Source organism: Artemia franciscana, chromosome 4 (genome assembly GCF_032884065.1).
Source record: "Artemia franciscana chromosome 4, ASM3288406v1, whole genome shotgun sequence".
Lineage (NCBI taxonomy): Eukaryota > Metazoa > Arthropoda > Branchiopoda > Anostraca > Artemiidae > Artemia > Artemia franciscana.
Window position 1 is genome coordinate 40639679 of NC_088866.1, and position 17684 is coordinate 40657362.

Genomic DNA, 17684 nt, shown 5'->3' on the forward strand with positions numbered 1-17684 from the left:
ATCCGTATAGAGACTTTACTTTCGGGGCATCCATGATACACCATTAACAAGTAAAACGTCGTGCATTCTAGGTAACGACATTTGGACGTCACGCAAAAACGAGTTAAGTTAGATTTAAGTGCAAACGGCATATTTTGACACCGTCTTTAAGAAATGCATCGATTTTCTTTCTTTAAAAAAAATATTCCAGAGATACCAAGCTTTAAAGATTTGAAAAGTTGATGACTGGATGAGCGTTAATTAGATGAGCGTTAACAACTGGAGCGTTAAATCAATGGCACAGAAACGAACAAAAGTGTCACTCCCACAGAGCAAAAGCGTTACTTCAGTAGTACTTTTGTCAGCAAGGCTGACCTCAACACCCATACTCCAACACTCAATGTTCCCCAAGTGCAACACCAATTTCTATCATTTTAAGTTTTGGTTCTTCATTCTTAGTATGCTTCTGCTCGTTTTAAGTTTTACTAGTAAAACTTTCTGATTGTCTTCTAAATATATATCTGCTTGTTCTTCATTCTAAACTCAACTACTGCTAGTGGCGAATGGACAAAATTAGTGGAGATAATTAAATAAATAAAAAAATATACATGGCTGAACAGAACCAGAAACTGAGGAAGTCAGAGGACTTTCCAAAAAGGTATCTGATGGTTTGATATAGACTCTTATATTAGAGTTTTCTTTACAAAGAATTTTAAGGGAGGAGAGTCTTCGGGAGGATTTTCTGAGTAGAAAAACAAAACTGTTTCTTCATACTAACTCTAGAGATTAACATTATATAGTATTAAGTTTTATAGCATTAAGAGCCTGGTTTTCGAGGGATGCAGAGTGGTAGAAATCTCCCAAGAATTAAATATCACTTTTATTTCAAAAACCTGTGTAAAACAATGAACATTTTAATTTCCCCATTTATTACAGCATCAAGCCACCTGAGGCCAACACAGCTAAACACTCTTTTTTTCGCAAGAATCTGTCCACAGCTTCTCTTTATACCCCCCCCCCCCCCAGGAATTTCCATTTAAATAAAGAAAAAAGACATAAATTTACAAAGCACAAAAAAATGTATTTCCGCTAGCAGGTGTTTAATCTTAAACTAAATAGATAACTGCAAGGTAGAAATTGTGCTGTCAATTGACATTACTCGGTTTAAAAAATATAGAATCTAAGTTACAGTGACATAATCCATATGTAATTAAAAAAAGAATAGGAAAAAGAATAGGATAGAATAGGAAATGGACGAAGCAGAAAAAACAACACTCCCATGCCCCAAACGTCTGATTTCAAGAACGAATGGACATCACCAATTATCCAAAATTTAATGATGTGTTTCCGCAAATTTTCTGGGAGTCGCTCATACCAACCTTTGAGGATTATATTTGCCCCTTTTCCATTATGGACACGCATTTTCCGACAAATAACTAAGCTACTCGTGTCTAGAAAATTGCCTCTTAAATATATTTTTTTTAAATGTTTTTATTTATTCTGACATTTATATATATATATATATATATATATATATATATATATATATATATATATATATATATATATATATATATATATATATATATATATATATATATATATATATATATTCGAAAATATTAATTTCAAAATATTTTATTAAACTTACGTCAGACGTCGACCAAGCCTATCATAAACGACTACTTCGTAGTGGAACCCGTCACCATTTTTGAATTTTTCTTCTAGCTTTTGTCAATAGCTAAAGACGCCCCGCTTCCCATAGCTTTGCTTTACAAGTTCAAAACTTCCTATCGTCACATTCGGTGGCGATTCTAGGACCAGAAACAAATATAAAAGATTAAACAGACTAGAAACTAAGCAGTGAATAAAACGAAAGACAAAATTAAATAATAAAGAATGCAACGACATAAAATAAGATGGAACTTCGAATTCAAAGAAACCCAATATAATAAGAAAAAAAAAATTGAATGTATGACAAAATGGTAACGCAAAAAAAAAAATTTAATCAGAGACAATGAGGTTTGCCGTCCTAGATAAAATTATAGAATTAGGCGGGCGGGGGAATACTAAAGAAAAAAGATGCAATCGATATCGGTGGCGTCAGTTAGGGGTTAGCGGACATGTACCCCTCTCTTAAATTTAGAAAAATGCCCTTTTTGAAGTATTTTCATTAAAAAATGCCTTTTTGGTATTTTCATTTAAAGAAAAACAAATTAACTCTCCCACCAAAGATTCTGAAAATACATTTTGCCCCACTCTAAATTTTCGTGAATTGTAACTGATCAATAGTTGTTGTTGGTTTGATTTTAAAGGCTGTAAGAAAAGGTTATACTGTCGAAATCATTCCTTGGCGATCCCCCTTAACGATTCTCTCATAACACATACGTTGTGGGGGGACTTCATTGTTACTAATTACTAGTTTCGGCACAATGGTTCTCCTGTCCTTTTATGTTTAACATTTTTCGAAGTTATTCCATTATTCATTCATTTCAATTTTTTGTTAATTAAAAGAGGGCCTTTCCGAAGCCAAAAGCGGGGGGTTAACAACAAAAAACCTGTACAAAAGAGTCTTTAAAAGCGGGGGTTTTGGGGGGCGGCAGCCCCCCAATTGCCTCTCCTAATTCCTGTACGTTTTAAGGTTCGACTTTGGAACGCAGCCTCTTTAACTCTTTAAGAAAACGAAGTTTTTTTCATATTATTTCTGTACGTTTTTCTACAATCCATGGTGGGTGTACTTTAATAATTCCTGTACTCCTCGTACAGGAATTAGGACTGCCTCTCCTAATTCCTGTACGTTTTAAGGTTCGACTTTGGGACGCAGCCTCTTTAACTCTTTAAGAAAACGAAGTTTTTTTCATATTTTGTGAAAAAAAAACCGCCCGATAAGGGACTTGAACCCTTGACCTTAGGATTAAAAGTCCCACGCTCTACTGACTGAGCTAACCGGGCATGTTTGAAGTCGAAATACCTGCATGTGTATAAATATAACTTTTAAATAACTTTTAAGAATTTCAAAAATTAACATGGGCTCTTATGGGGAAATGGGTTTTTCTAAGCTAGAAAATCGGAGGGTTAAGATTTTCCGACGAAACTTTCCAGGAAAATTACTCGGAGAATTCCGCGTCGAATGAGTCTTCGTACACCCAGATCCGATGTCGGCTGTGACCTGTAGGCGTGGCAGAAAAAAAAGGGTTTCTGTCATTTTTCTCAAATAAAAATTTTACGGATTAAGACAGAATTTTTTGAAGCTTTCAGTCAGTCTCACCATGTCGAGCTGATCATTTTGATGTACTTGAATGTTGAAATTCGTAACTTTTAACAACAAAAAACTTAACATGGGCTCTTATGGGGAAATGGGGTTTTTCTAAGCTAGAAAATCGGGGGGTTAAGATTTTCCGACGAAACTTTCAAGCAAAATTACTCGGAGAATTCCGAGTCGAATGAGTCTTCTTACACCCAGATCCGATGTCGGCTGTGACCTGTAGGCGTGGCGAAAAAAAAACAAAAGGAGAACATCAAGGAGGCATACTCGTGCCTCTTTAAAGAGGCGAACCACGACAATGTTAAGCGATCTTCGGTTCCAGTGATCGCAGAGGGATGGGGAGGGATGCATTTCGTAGCCCGAGCTCCAACTAAGAAACTTGCCAAATTTCATCTCCCTCTGACTTTTCCTTCATGGGAAAAATCTGGCCGAAAGTTTCAACCCCCCAACCCCACCCCACCCCCTTTAACGTTGTCCGATCGAGCTGAAATTCACAAGTTAAGGTCCCCTAGGGCCCAGGAGCTTATCCGCGAAATTTCATCTCGATCCGATAACTCCCTCCCTGTTTTCCAGAAACTACGCATAGCCACTTAATGTTCATGTTCTCCTCTTGTTTTGTTTTTTTTCGCCACGCCTAACGCCGGGTCGAAACTTTCGGCCAGATTTTCCCCATGAAGGAAAAGTCGGAGGGGGATGAAATTTGGCAGGTTTCTTAGTTGGAGCTCGGGCTACGAAATGCATCCCTCCCCATCCCTCTTCGACCACTGGAACCGAAGATCGCTTAACATTGTCGTGGTTCGCCTCTTTAAAGAGGCATGAGTGTGCCTCCTTGATCTTTCAAAGGAAGCTATCTGATAATTATGGAAAATCTTTTCCCAAAAAAAAACAAAAAGCATCCAAATGATAAGCCTTACGTTAATGAATCTCTAAAAGCCAAGATCAAAGAAAAAATTAGTTTACTTCGTAATAGTAAAAAAGATGAAGCCAACAATACGCGCAAAATGATAAAAAAAAACTAATTCGAAAAGCAGCTGCCATGTACTAGACAAATACTATGAAGGATATTTTAGTTTTAACCCCAAGAAGTTGTATGATCTAGTTAAAAAACTTTCTAGCAAGCAAATTAGTTTATTGATTTCCAGCTTGATGAGCCAAGTATTAAAACTGCTAATGATCTCAACTAGCACCTCACCAAGATTGTATAGGCATTACCTCCACTTTCCGCAGAGACTCTTGAGTCTATTCCCCATAGCCAGGATGAAAACCTACCCCATATATCCCCAAAGGACATTGAGAAGAAAATAAATAAACTAAAAAGGACACGTACATACCCATCAAATATTATGATTGTACTTGTCAACGTCTTCACTGACAAGCTGTCCTTGCCACTGGTTGATATTTTCTGCATGATCACTGAAAGTGGATGCTACCCTGACACCTTGAAGCAGGGATTCATGACGCCAATTCAGAAGAAGGGCGCTGAGGAGGGTTTCAATCAGGTTTGACCAGTTATGCTCAACTCAGTTTTTTCGAAATTATACTAAAGCTTTCTGACTCAGTGGCTCAAATCAAAAATTGAAGAACTTATTGACCCAAAGCAATTTGGTAATAAACGTGGCCTGATTGGCTCAAATCAAAAATTGAAGAACTTATTGACCCAAAGCAATTTGGTAATAAACGTGGCCTTTCTACTACTCATTATCTTGTAATCTTACTGGATACAATACATAAAAATTTGAAAAACCCTGATGTTTGGCTAAATCTACTTCTAATAGACCTCCAAAGAGCTTTTGATTTGATTTACCACAATGTTTTAGTTAAGAAACTCGGAAGAGAATTTCATGTTAACCCAAACCTTGTTAGAGTAATAGCGTCTTTCCTTTCCAGTAGAACTCAATGTGTAAACTATAAAAATGTCTATTAAGATCTCCTTCTAGTTTACTGTGGTGTGCGCCAGGGTACCCTCCTTGGCCTGCTCCAGTTCCTGATTATGATAAATGGACTTGCTACAGAAAGCCCTGACTGCTGGAAATTTGTCAACAACATGTCCTTACTGGAAAAATGCCAGAAAAATTTGAAGACTTCAGCCATGGAAACCATGGAAGATATTTCCAGTGACGCTACACAGGCCAACATTACTGTGAATGCCAAAAAGTCAAATATCATAACTATCTGTTTCTTGAAGAGTGCACCTTCATTCAAGGAACCAATCCCTCTGGAGATGTCCATCCAGCAGTGGAAACTCCTTGATATCACTATCTCAAGCAATCTGGTGGGAGGTCCACGTTACTAACTTCACAAAGCAAGCTAATTTGGCACTTTCTATGCTTAAATTTTTCTTCAAATTTTCTTGCCCTGCATTCAACCTTTTAAGAATTTATACAAGTTTCATTTGCCCTGTTCTTGAATATTCTTGTCCAGTTTGACATTTTGGCTTAACTACTTCCCAATCTAATTCAATAGAGTAAGTCCAGAAGTGAGCCTTAATAATTATCTATGGTTAAGGTAAACTCCCATATCACTTTCTTAAGTATTTCCAACTCACTACCCTATCAGAGAGAAGAACCCTATTGTGTACCCGGTTTGGTAATAAAGCCATGACAAACCCTGTTTCCATGATTCATTCTCCCCGCTCTTCTCAACCTTTAAGATCCCGACCTCAAAGGCCCAACTCCCAGAAAGTCCCCACCCTTCAACCTCTCCCACCAATCCACGAGAGATAAAGGAAGAGTTTCATTTCTGCATTTGCAAACATTATCGATCAGTGAATTTATTGCATTGACTGTTTTTTAGTTGATGATTGTTTCTTTTTAATCTGACAAGTATCTGTCTGTGTCTGTGTTTTCCCCGTTTTTTATTTGGCAAGTTTTACCTGACTGTAATACCTGATGTAAAGCACTAACTAGGTGCCACGTGCTGTGAAAGTCGTTTTTAAAATAAAAGTCTGTCTCTCTCATTTGATAGAAAAACTTGTGGCAAATCTATCATTTGGCTTACTAGGAATATTTTTTGGAGTAATAACATTATAGATGTCTTCTTTATACTGAATATTTTAAAAATATACAAATGTAAGACATTAATTTGCTAAGCCAAATGTAAATACACCAATGGATGAAAAGCTTCAACCAATAAAAACACTTAAGGCTCTTCAAGTGCTGAAGGCAAAATTTATAAGGAAAGCAATTAATTTTGACTATTTGGAAAGTGCAAAGATATTCAACCATGAGTTCATCTTCTACAAGCTAAGTACAAGCTCTGAAGTGTCCATCATATTAGGCCCATTACATAAATTAGCCTGAATAGACTAAACAAAAGTTTACTATACTTGTATTTACCTGTATTAATATGACTCCAGGATTAAACTCTGTTCTAAACATGCTTGTTTTTTTTTCAATTTATGTGGTGCCAACTTAAATATCATTTCTTTTTTTCTTTTTTTGTCTAAGGTTTAGGACGATGTTGCAAAAAAACATACAAAAACCATGTAGAATCTAATGAGAAATGAAGCAAGAGCCAGAAAAGGCAAATTGTTCAGGCCTCATAATAAAAGAGACAAAGTCTACAAACATTCTTCCAAAATGACATCCCGAGATTACAAGACCTACTGCAGGACTTTGGACCAGCTCTATCAGCACAGAAGATGGTACAACCCAAACAACTCAAACAAGGACTGCAAGCCAGGCCAGTGGGTCAAAAAATTAAGAAATAAACGACTGACAAAACGAAAGACCTTGAGAAGCAGCTCTGAATATGACAATAGACTTCAAACCCCAGCTGACAAATTTGACTCTCAAAATAAGCCTACTGACAACACCAGGGAACATGCTTGGAAAAATGACAGTATTGCCCCAAAAATTGACAATTACGTACATAAATGCTGACCAGCTTCTAAACAAACTTAGTGAACTACAGGCATTGTCAGTACAGATCAAGCTATTAGTTATATGTATTGTATAAATCAAACCAAAAAGAATCATAGCAATCCAGGATAGTGAAATCTTCATTCATGGCTACCGGCTTGCAACAACAAGCATACAAAAATCTGGTTGGGGTGTGCAATTTATGTGAAAGATGGTACTTAATACCAGCAGACCCAGACACATCAGACTATAATACTAACAGACTTCAGACAGTCTTTACAGAGCTCAAATTAAGCACACCAAGCATAGTCATTGGATGCCCATATAGATCACCCTCTCCATCAGCAGAAAATAAGCACGAGTCACTCCAACACCTGAACAAGATACAGAAAACCATTATACCTTGCAGGCAATTTTAACTTCCCTGAAATCAGTTGGCAACTAAAAGACTCACAAACGCACCCATTTATCTCACTCTTTGAAGAAAACTTTCGCTCACAACTGATCCCAGAACCAACTTGTTGCAAAGCAAACAAAAAGAAAAGATCCTGGACCTCATTGTCACTTGTAGCCAAGAAACTTTAGATAGAATCATGATACTTCCTCTACTAGGTAAAAGAGACCATGTAATACTTCTGGTCAATTTAACCCTCAACCCCTGAAATCAGTTGGCAACTAAAAGACTCACAAACGCACCCATTTGTCTCACTCTTTGAAGAAAACTTTTCCTCACAACTGATCCCAGAACCAACTTGTTGCAAAGCAAACAAAAAGAAAATATCCTGGACTTCATTGTCACTTGTAGCCAAGAAACTTTAGATAGAATCATGATACTTCCTCTACTAGGTAAAAGAGACCATGTAATACTTCTGGTCAATTTAACCCTCAACCAAAGCCATCCCAACTATCATCAGGAGAAAGAACTGAAAAATATTAATAATTGTAAGTTTAAAGAAATGGCCCAACAAATGGACTGGACTGTTCTGCAAATGGTAGAAACTTGCAACAAAAAATTTAAGCTCTTTTGCAATGTCAAAGCCCACTGTACAGAAAAGACAAAACTTCCAGGCACATGGAATGCTGCCTCACACATGGAAAGCTCAAAAGACTAATTAATATCAAGAAAAGGAAATCAAACAAACTAAATGAACTCCAAAACCATAATATGGAAATAAAACCAACTAAAAAAGGATACAATTGAGCAAGGAACAAGGTGAGAGAACCAACTAGACTTGAAAAATAACAAGAGAGGAAAATTGCTGGTGATGCAAAATCAGCCCCAAAGAAATTTTTAAAACATGTAAATACAAAGCTGACTACAAGAAGAGAAATCCCTACCCTAATAAACAAAGATGGCTCATTTGCAAGTTCTCAATCTGAAAAGGTCAATTCTTTCAATGATTTCTTTCGCTCTGTTTTTAAACCGAAACAAACAGACCCTGAACCATCCCATAAAAAAAATGACTTGGAAGTCCTTATCACAAAGAATGCAATCAAATAACAACTCCAGAAACTTAGATCAAACAAATCCAAAGGCCCAGACAGAATTGAAGTACTATGGCTCAAAGAGTCTAGAATATATTGTTGAGCCTTTGCTAGAAATCTTTTTAAACCTCTTTAGACAAAGATACCATACCATCCAAATGGTCTGAAGCAGTTGTTGTCCCTATCCACAAGAAAGGTTGAAACAAGAATGATCAAACAGTTCGTGGTAACGAACTGTAGTAAGGAGCGATCCGGCTCAATAGTAATTTTGATATCAATAGCTACATCAAAAGAATCGCATTTTAATGCTGATTTTAAATATATAAGTTTCATCAAGTTTAGTCTTAGCCATCAAAAGTTACGAGCCTGAGAAAATTTGCCTTATTTAGGGAAATAGGGGGAAACACCCCTCAAAAGTCGTAGGATCTTAACGAAAATGACACCATCAGATTCAGCGTATCAGAGAACCCTACTATAGAAGTTTCAAGCTCCTATCTAAATGTGGAATTTTGCATTTTTTGCCAGAAGACAAATCACGGGTGCGTGTTTATCTGTTTTTTTTTTTCCAGGGGTCATCGTATCGACCAAGTGGTCCTAGAGTGTCGCAAGAGGGCTCATTCTAACGGAAATGAAAAGTTCTAGTGCCCTCTTTAAGTGACCAACAAAATTGGAGGGCATCTAGGCCCCCTCCCACGCTCATTTTTTTCCCAAAGTCAACGGATCAAAATTTTGAGATAGCCATTTTGTTCAGCATAGTCGAAAATCATAATAACTATGTATTTTGGGATGACTTACTCCCCCACAGTCCCTGGGGGAGGGACTGCAAGTTACAAACTTCAACCAGTGTTTACATATAATAATGGTTATTGGGAAGTGTACAGACGTTTTCAGGGGGATTTTTTTTTTGGTTTTGGGGTAAGGTTGAGGGAGGGGGCTATGTGGGAGGATCTTTCCTTGGAGAAATATGCCTTGGGGGAAAAAAATTCAATGAAAAGGGCGCAGGACGAATCTGGTCACATTAGAAAAAAACGTGAAATTCAGAGCTTAATATACAATGCTGGGTGTTCGGAGCCTCTCTATTGTCGAGTATAATTTGAAAATAACATAACTATACGAGCGATAAAACATATATACCACACAACCATAACTCAACTAACGAAAGAACTGCTAAGAGATAACACAACTATAAAGCGAAAACAGGTGAAAACTAACGGGAAAATAAACGAACTAAGAGGTGGAAGGGGCCCAGAGAAAAAATATAATCCTTTTTCAATTTTGAGCCTAATTTCCGCAAAGGAGTAATAATGTCAGAAGCCCCAAAATACCAAATTATTTTCTTTTCAAACAGTTCGTGGTAAAGAACTGTAGTAAGGGGCGACCCGGCTCAATAGTAAACAGAACTCTAAAAAACGGAATTTTGATGCTAAAAGATACATCAAAAGAATCAAAATTTCACGCTGATTCTAAATATGTAAGTTTCTATTAATTTAGTCTATGTCATCAAAAGTTAAGAGCTTGAGAAAATTTGCCCTATTTTGGAAAAAAGGGGGAAACATCCCCTAAAAGTCATAGAATCTTAACGAAAATCACATTATCGCATTCGGCATATCAGAGAACTCTATAGCAAAAATTTCAAGCTCCTATCTAAAAAAATGTGGAATTTCATATTTTTTGCCAAAAGACAAATCACGGGTGCGTGTTTATTTGTTTGTTTGTTTTTTTTTTCTTTTCCCCAGGGGTCATAGTATCGACCAGGTGGTCTTAGAGTGTCGCAAGAGGGCTCATTCTTACGGGAATGAAAAGTTCTAGTGCCATTTTTAAGTGATAAAAAAATTGGAGGGCAAATAGGCCCCCTCCCACGCTAATTTTTTTCCAAAGGTCAACAAATTAAAATTTTAAGATAGCCATTTTGTTCCGCATAGTCAAAAACCATAATAACTATGTCTTTGGGAATGACTTACTCCCCCACAATCCCTGGGGGAGGGGCTGCAAATTACAAACTTTGACCAGTGTTTACATATAGTAATGGTTATTGGCAAGTGTACAGACATTTTCATGGGGATTTTTTGGTTTGGGGGGTGGGGTTGATGGGAGAGGGCTTTGTGGGAGGATCTTTCCTTTGAGGAATATGTCATGGGGGAAGAAAAATTCAATGAAAAGGGCACAGGATTTTCTAGCATTACTATAAAAAAAAAACAATGAAGAAATAAACATGAAAACGTTTTTTTCAAATGAAAGTAAGGAATAGCATTGAAATTTAAAACGAACAGAGATTATTACGCATATGAGGGCTAACAATACTTTAGCATAAAGAGTGAGGTATTTAGGAGGAGATAAATACCTCGCTCTTTATGCTAAAATATTTTTAGTAATTTCAACTATTTATTCTACGGCCTTTTTGATTCAGGGGTCATTCTTTAAGAATTGGGACAAAACTTACGATTTAGTGTAAAGAGCAAGGTATTAACGAGGGTACAAACCCCCTCGTACACATAATAAAAATATAAGAATATAAAAGTTTATTACGTAAGTTAATTCTTAAGTTACGTATATTTTTTACTAATAAAAACGTTCGTTGAAAATTAAAAGTTCTAGTAGCCTTTTTAAGTAACCGAAAAATTGGAGGGCAGCTAGGTCTCCTTCCCCACCCCTTATTTCTCAAAATCGTCTGATTAAAACTAAGAGAAAGCCATTTAGCCAAAAAAAATTAATATATCAATTTCATTTCAATAATTTATGTGCGGAGAGCCAAAATCAAACATGCATTAATTCAAAAACGTTCAGAAATTAAATAAAAAAACTAGTTCTTTTAACTGAAAGTAAGGAGCGACATTAAAACTTAAAACGAACAGAAATTACTCCGTATATGAAATGGGTTGTCCCCTCCGCAGTCCCTCGCTCTTTACGCTAAAGTTTGACTCTTTGCCACAATTCTACTTTTTAAAACAATTAGAAGCTTTAGCGTAAAGAGCGAGGGATTGCAGAGGGGACAACCCATTTCATATACGGAGTAATTTCTGTTCGTTTTAAGTTTTAATGTCGCTCCTTACTTTCAGTTAAAAAAAACTAGTTTTTTTTTATTTAATCAAAAGCATAAAACGACTGACCTGTGTGCCTGATGTCACTAGTCACTAAACTTTATGAAGAATGCATAACAGACAGGATATTAAACAATGAACTACAGAGCAATATGATAAGTCCCAACCAATATTGATTCTTACCAAACAGAAGCTGTGCACACAATTAATAGAAACATTCAATGATTGGAAACAAGCCCTGGAAGAGGGTCAAAGCATCCTAGCAGTACTATTTGATGTCGAAAAAGCTTTTGAGGGTGTATTGCATGCAAAGCTAATTGATGAACTCCCAACATTACAAATTGTCAAGACAAATACTATCCTGGATAGAATCATTCCCAAGAAACCAAACCCAAAAAGTTAGAGTGGGTGACAGCATCTCAAATCCAGCAAACGTGACCAAGATGATACAAGGTAGTGCGATTGGTCCTCTCCTCTTCGTACTCTTTTTCAGCAAAATCAACAGAAATATCATCAGCACTACCAAAATCTATGCAGATGACACAAAACTCTATGGGAAGCTCATATCTCAAGATGTAGCAACACTATAAAAACACATTGACACCTTAACTGAAAATCTCCAAAGGCTAGGTCTCAACTTGAATGTATCAACAAGAGTTAAGAGCTCATATGGCACTTGTGACGAGGTTAGAAGAGCCAAGAACATATGGTTTCATATGGCTAGCTATTTGCTAGAGCTATATCATAGCTCTATCAAAATTCTAAGAATCAATAGATTGATTTAAAAGGAAAATCAGAGGCTTAATACTGGTCGGGGTTTAAAATAAGAGCTCTGAGTCATGAGGCAGTTCTAAATATCAAAATTAATTTAGATCTGATCACCCACTTCTAAGTCAAAAATACCTCAATTTTTCCTTTCTCTTCAGCCTCCCAGATGGTCGAATCGAGGAAAACGACTTTATCAAGTCAATTTCAGCAGTTCTCTGACACGCCTACCAATTGTCATGGTCTTAGAATGTCCATAAGCACCAAACTTGCCAAAGCACTGAGCCCCACCCCCTAATCCCCCCAAAGAGAGCAGATCCAGTCCATTTACATGAATCTACAACATTTGCTTATTCTGCTCACCAGCTTCATCCCAATCTCTCCCCTCTAAGCACTTTCCAAGATTTCCGTTCCCCTACAACTCCCCCAATGTCAACAGATCTGGGCAGGATTTGAAAAAAGAGCTCTGAGACACGAGTTCCTTCTAAATATCAAATTTCATTAAGATCTGATCACTGATTTATAAGTTACAAATATCTCACTTTTTCGAATTTTTCCAAATTACCCCCCCCCCCCCCAATTCCATCAAAGAGAGCGGATCCGGCCCAGTTATGTCAGTCACGTATCTTGGACTTGGGCTTATTCTTCCCACCAAGTTTCATCCTGATCTCTCTGCTTTAAGTGATTTCCAAGATTCCCGGTTCCCCTCTCCCCCAATGATACTGGATCTAGCCAGGATTTAAAATAAGATATCAGAGTTACGAGGTCCTTCTAAATATGACATTTCATTAGGATTCAATTGCTCCTTTGTAAGATAAAAATACCTCATGTTTTCCAATTTTGCAGAATTAACCCTCCCCCCACAACTCCTCTAAAGAGAGCTGATCTGTTCCGGTTAGGTCAATCATGTATCTAGAACTTGTGCTTATTATTCCCACCAAGTTTAATCCCAATCCCTCCACTCTAAGTGTTTTCCAAGATTTTAGGTCCCCCCCCATGTGCCCCCAGTGTCACTGGATCCGGTCGGTATTTAAAATAAGAGCTCTAAGACATGATACCCTTCCAAATATTAAATTTCATTAAGATCCAATTACTCCTCCATAAGTTAAAATACCTCATTTTTTCTAATATTTCAGAATCCCCCCCTCAACTACCCCAAAGACAGTGGATCCGTTCCAGTTGTTTCAATCACGTATCTAGGACGTGTGCTTATTTTTCCCACCAAGCTTCATCAGGATTCCTTTACTGGAAGGATTTTCCAAGATTTTAGGTCCCCCCCAACTCCTCCCAATGTCACCGGAACTGGTCGGGATTTGAAATAAGAGCTCTGGGACACGATATCCTTTCAAAAATCAAATTTCAATAAGATCCAATCACTCCTTCTTCATAAGTTTAAAATATCTAAATTTTTTCTAATTTTTCAGAATTAAACCTCCCCCTTCCCCCTCCGACTCACCCAAAGAGAGCAGATCCGTTCCGATTATTTCAATCACGTATCTAGGACTAGTGCTTATTTTTCCCATCAGGTTTCATCCTGATCCCTCCACTCTAAGCGTTTTCTAAGATTTTAGGTTCTCCCCCCTCTCCTCCCAATGTTACCAGATCGGGTCAGTATTTAAAACAAAAGCTCTGAGAAACTATATCCTTCCAAATATCAAATTTCATTAAGTTCTGATCACCTGTTTGAAAGTTAAAAATAACTCATTTTTTGAATTTTTCCAATTTAACCATCCCCCAGATGATCAAATTGGCAAAACGACAATTTCTCAATTTAATCTGGTCTGGTTCCTGATACACCTGCCAAATTTCATTGTCCTATCATACCTGGAAGTGCACAAAGTAGCAAAACCAGGACAGCCTGACTGACAGAATTTGCCATTGCTATTTGTCACTTGTTAGATACCAAGTGCCATAAAAACCGAGGTCCTGCAACTGCAAAAGAAAAATACTGCCTCTGTGCCCAAACTAAGAATAAACAACAAAGCAGGCCACAGAATACCACTGACACTTGTTGATTCTGAAAGAGATCCAGGCATTATTGTTGATCCACAGCTTAAATTTCATGAGCACAATGAGAAAACTATTTTCAAAGCATCACAGCTCATTGGGCTGATCAGACAAAGTTTCAAGCACTTGAACAACAATACTTTTGCAAAACTCTACAAGGGGATTCTATAGCCTACAATAGAGTATGGGAATGTGATTTGGGGACCCCACTATAAAACCAACTTGGCTGCCCTGGAAAAGGTTCAGAGACATGCAACCAAACTTCTTCCTGGTTTGAAAAACTAAAGCTATTTGAACTGAATACACCCACTATGAAATGTAGACAAATGAGAGGACACTAAATACAGCTGTACAAAGTAAAGCACAACCTGGGAAAAATGTCTTTCCAGAAGTATTTTCACCCTTCAAAAGTAAATACCACAATAGGACACCAAGAAAAAATGTTCAAATCCATTCCAGTAAATAGATTAAGGGCGAATTTTTGGAGTGTCTGAGCAACGGCCAACTGGAACTCACTCCCAGAAATAGTTGTGAAATCTGAAACATTAAATAGTTTCAAAAATGCCCTAGACCAATTTTGGAGAGAACATTTTTACACACATGACTCATAGACAAGATAAGGGATACCCTTACCCTTGGTTTGATTTGCAAAACCCAGATAGCCATTGATTCAGAGGAACACAATTTTGATGGAACAACTGAGAGCAGCAAAGCTTTAATTTCATCACAAGCTGTGTAAAATGGAAACTATGCTACAAAGTACCACAGTTTCCATACTATAGCACTTAGAAATGCTAATTCTAGAAGGGCATCCATTTTTCAACTTTATAAAATCCCCCTTCAAAGAAACTAAAAATGAATAAAGTGGGCAGTGTTTTGAAGCCAAGGAAAATGTTGGAGTTGGACAATAATAATGAATAACAACATAAAAACAATATGCAATCATCAGAATTTAGCTATATGCAGAATTGTAAACTAATAATAAAAAAAAAACTAAAATATCCTTCCTTTGAACTTTTAACACAGCAGAAGCTTGCCCTTGACTAACCCCAATTTCTGGGGAAAATAGGGTTGCAATGATGAAACATCACAACCATAACAAACAAGGCTTAAGAAATCAGTAAAAAGTATATAATAAACATCAATTAACAATTCAACCAATCAAAATACAGACTTTGTCCTGCTGGCCATAGGACTCATGGATTAATATGCTTTGCTCTATCGGTAATGCTACCTGTAACCAAATTGGATATTTATTTGTTTGAAAGTTAAATATTTTGGATATTAGCATTAATGGATGCATGAGTTTTTTAATTATCTTTTGACTTCCTACTATATAGAAATTACAAGTGATGACTGGAATTAGTATCCAAAATATAATTTTATTCATATTGTGCAACTCCAACTTATCCCTTGACTCCAAAACCCTGCCCACTTTAGGCATTTTTAGTTTGCCCAGTGGAGGAGGAGGGTCAACCAGAAATGGATATACTTCTAGAATTAGCATTTCTAAATGCTATAGTATGGAAACTATCCTGCTTTGCAGAATAATTTCCATTTTAGATAGTTTGTGATGAAACTGATGATTTACTAAACTATCATGAGTAAGGCTGACAACCCCAATTCCCTCTCAAAACCAGAACATAATTTGCACATTACCAAAAAATAAAACAAGAAAAAAAGCCAACATAGATTTCAACCAGCAAAGTCAGTAGACACAAATTTGCTGAGAATTATGACATAATAACAGATATGAGTTTCAAGGGTAACAAATGTAGCATAGGCACTATGTATAACAGCTTGAGCACAGGTTTTACTTAGCCTATAGCCTACTATGATCAATCTACCCATAAATAACATAAGAAAGCTGGAAACTTAATGTATATTTTAACCATAGCCTACAGATGTTATACCTCAATTTACTAATAAATAGAATCTAAATATACCAATGGGCACAGTCAAATTGACAGCATGTTTAAGAGACCCTTAAGGTCTTTAAGAAAAATTTATGGTAAAATTCTAATTAATTGACTTCTTGCTATCTTGGAAAGAGTTTAGGTTAGGAAAATGAAACTTTCAGGGATGAAGCTATAGACTAAAGTATGTCCCGGGAAGGTATTTTGAAGTAACTACCTCCACTCCTTCTCCCTCTAGAGGCCCCTGACCTTTGATGACCTTTAAAAATATGTGTGTTATAAAAGTGAAACCTTGCAAAATAGATATTCTGCTTAATTAAAGTACAACAAATTGTTTTCAGCTTCATAACTTTGCTTAATTCCATTTTATAAGGTTTTAAATATATGCAAATACATTTCCTAAATTTTGAAAAAAAAACATTGATATGGCTCAAAATTCTACTCAAATAACGGGAATTGCATTTTCATAACCAAAGGCAGAGAAAAAGCAACTAGTAACTGAAAATTAAGGTAAAATGTTGTTTTGTCAAAATTTCAATAGGTATAGACCTGTCATGTAGGTACATTTCAGGGCCCTCTAGAGGGAGAAGGAGTGGAGGTGGGTACTTTAAAATACCTTCCCGGGACACACTTTAGCCTGTAGACCCATCCCTGAAAGTTTCATTTTCCTAACCTAAACTGTTTCTGAGATAGCAAGAAGTCAATTAACTAGAATTTTACCAATTTACAAATGAAGGAATTAATATAGGCTATTTGAAACTGCTGATACACAGCTCTGGGTTTATGCAAAAAATCAGCAAATTATATTACAAGCTCTTAATGTCCATCATACCAGGCCAATCGCAGAGACTAGCATAGCATGTATAAGCTAACCTACTGTCATTCCTCAACTAGCTTCTAAATTTGCATGGAGTCTGAATGGTAAGAGCCTTTAAAAAAAAAGAAAAAAAAGCTTAATAACTGTGCTTACCCAGTCAGAAAGTATCCTGTTTGTCTGGGATTCTATATCGCATTCTTGATTATTCAGCAGTTGTGAGAGGACTATCTTCAATCCAGACAAGGTCCTATAGAATACTTTTGTAGATTGTGATTGCACTTTGTAGTTATTGTTTATCCATATTGGGTGCGTTTGTTCGCTTGTCCCATTACTAATCTGATTAATCCAAGCGTTTTTTGAGACACATATGACGTCAGAGGCTAGTCGGATTATCCCCTCAAACGCTCAGGATTACTTGTCCGTGGGCTGGCACTTTATAACCCCCAAATAAAAAGATTATTTGAGGATTGTAACGTCAATGCTATACATTTTTTTTAAATGGATAAACATGTGAAATCGTTAAGTCTAGAGAAAAGACAAGGAAACTGTAAA

The 17684-nt window shown here is 36.7% G+C and overlaps 1 long non-coding RNA gene across 2 annotated transcripts in view; it reads right to left on the reverse strand.

The window, feature by feature from the left end:
• LOC136025655 (uncharacterized) overlaps positions 1 to 17441 on the reverse strand; it is a 39393-nt gene extending 21952 nt beyond the window's left edge. Inside the window, exons 1-2 of one of the 2 annotated variants that reach the window (XR_010617134.1) lie at positions 17286 to 17441; positions 1631 to 1793 (exon numbers count right to left, since the gene is read on the reverse strand). This is a non-coding gene — a long non-coding RNA (uncharacterized LOC136025655). The remainder of the gene's footprint in view (positions 1 to 1630; positions 1794 to 17285) is intronic. The other variant, XR_010617135.1, reaches the window with a different exon arrangement.
• Positions 17442 to 17684: the final 243 nt, after the last annotated feature.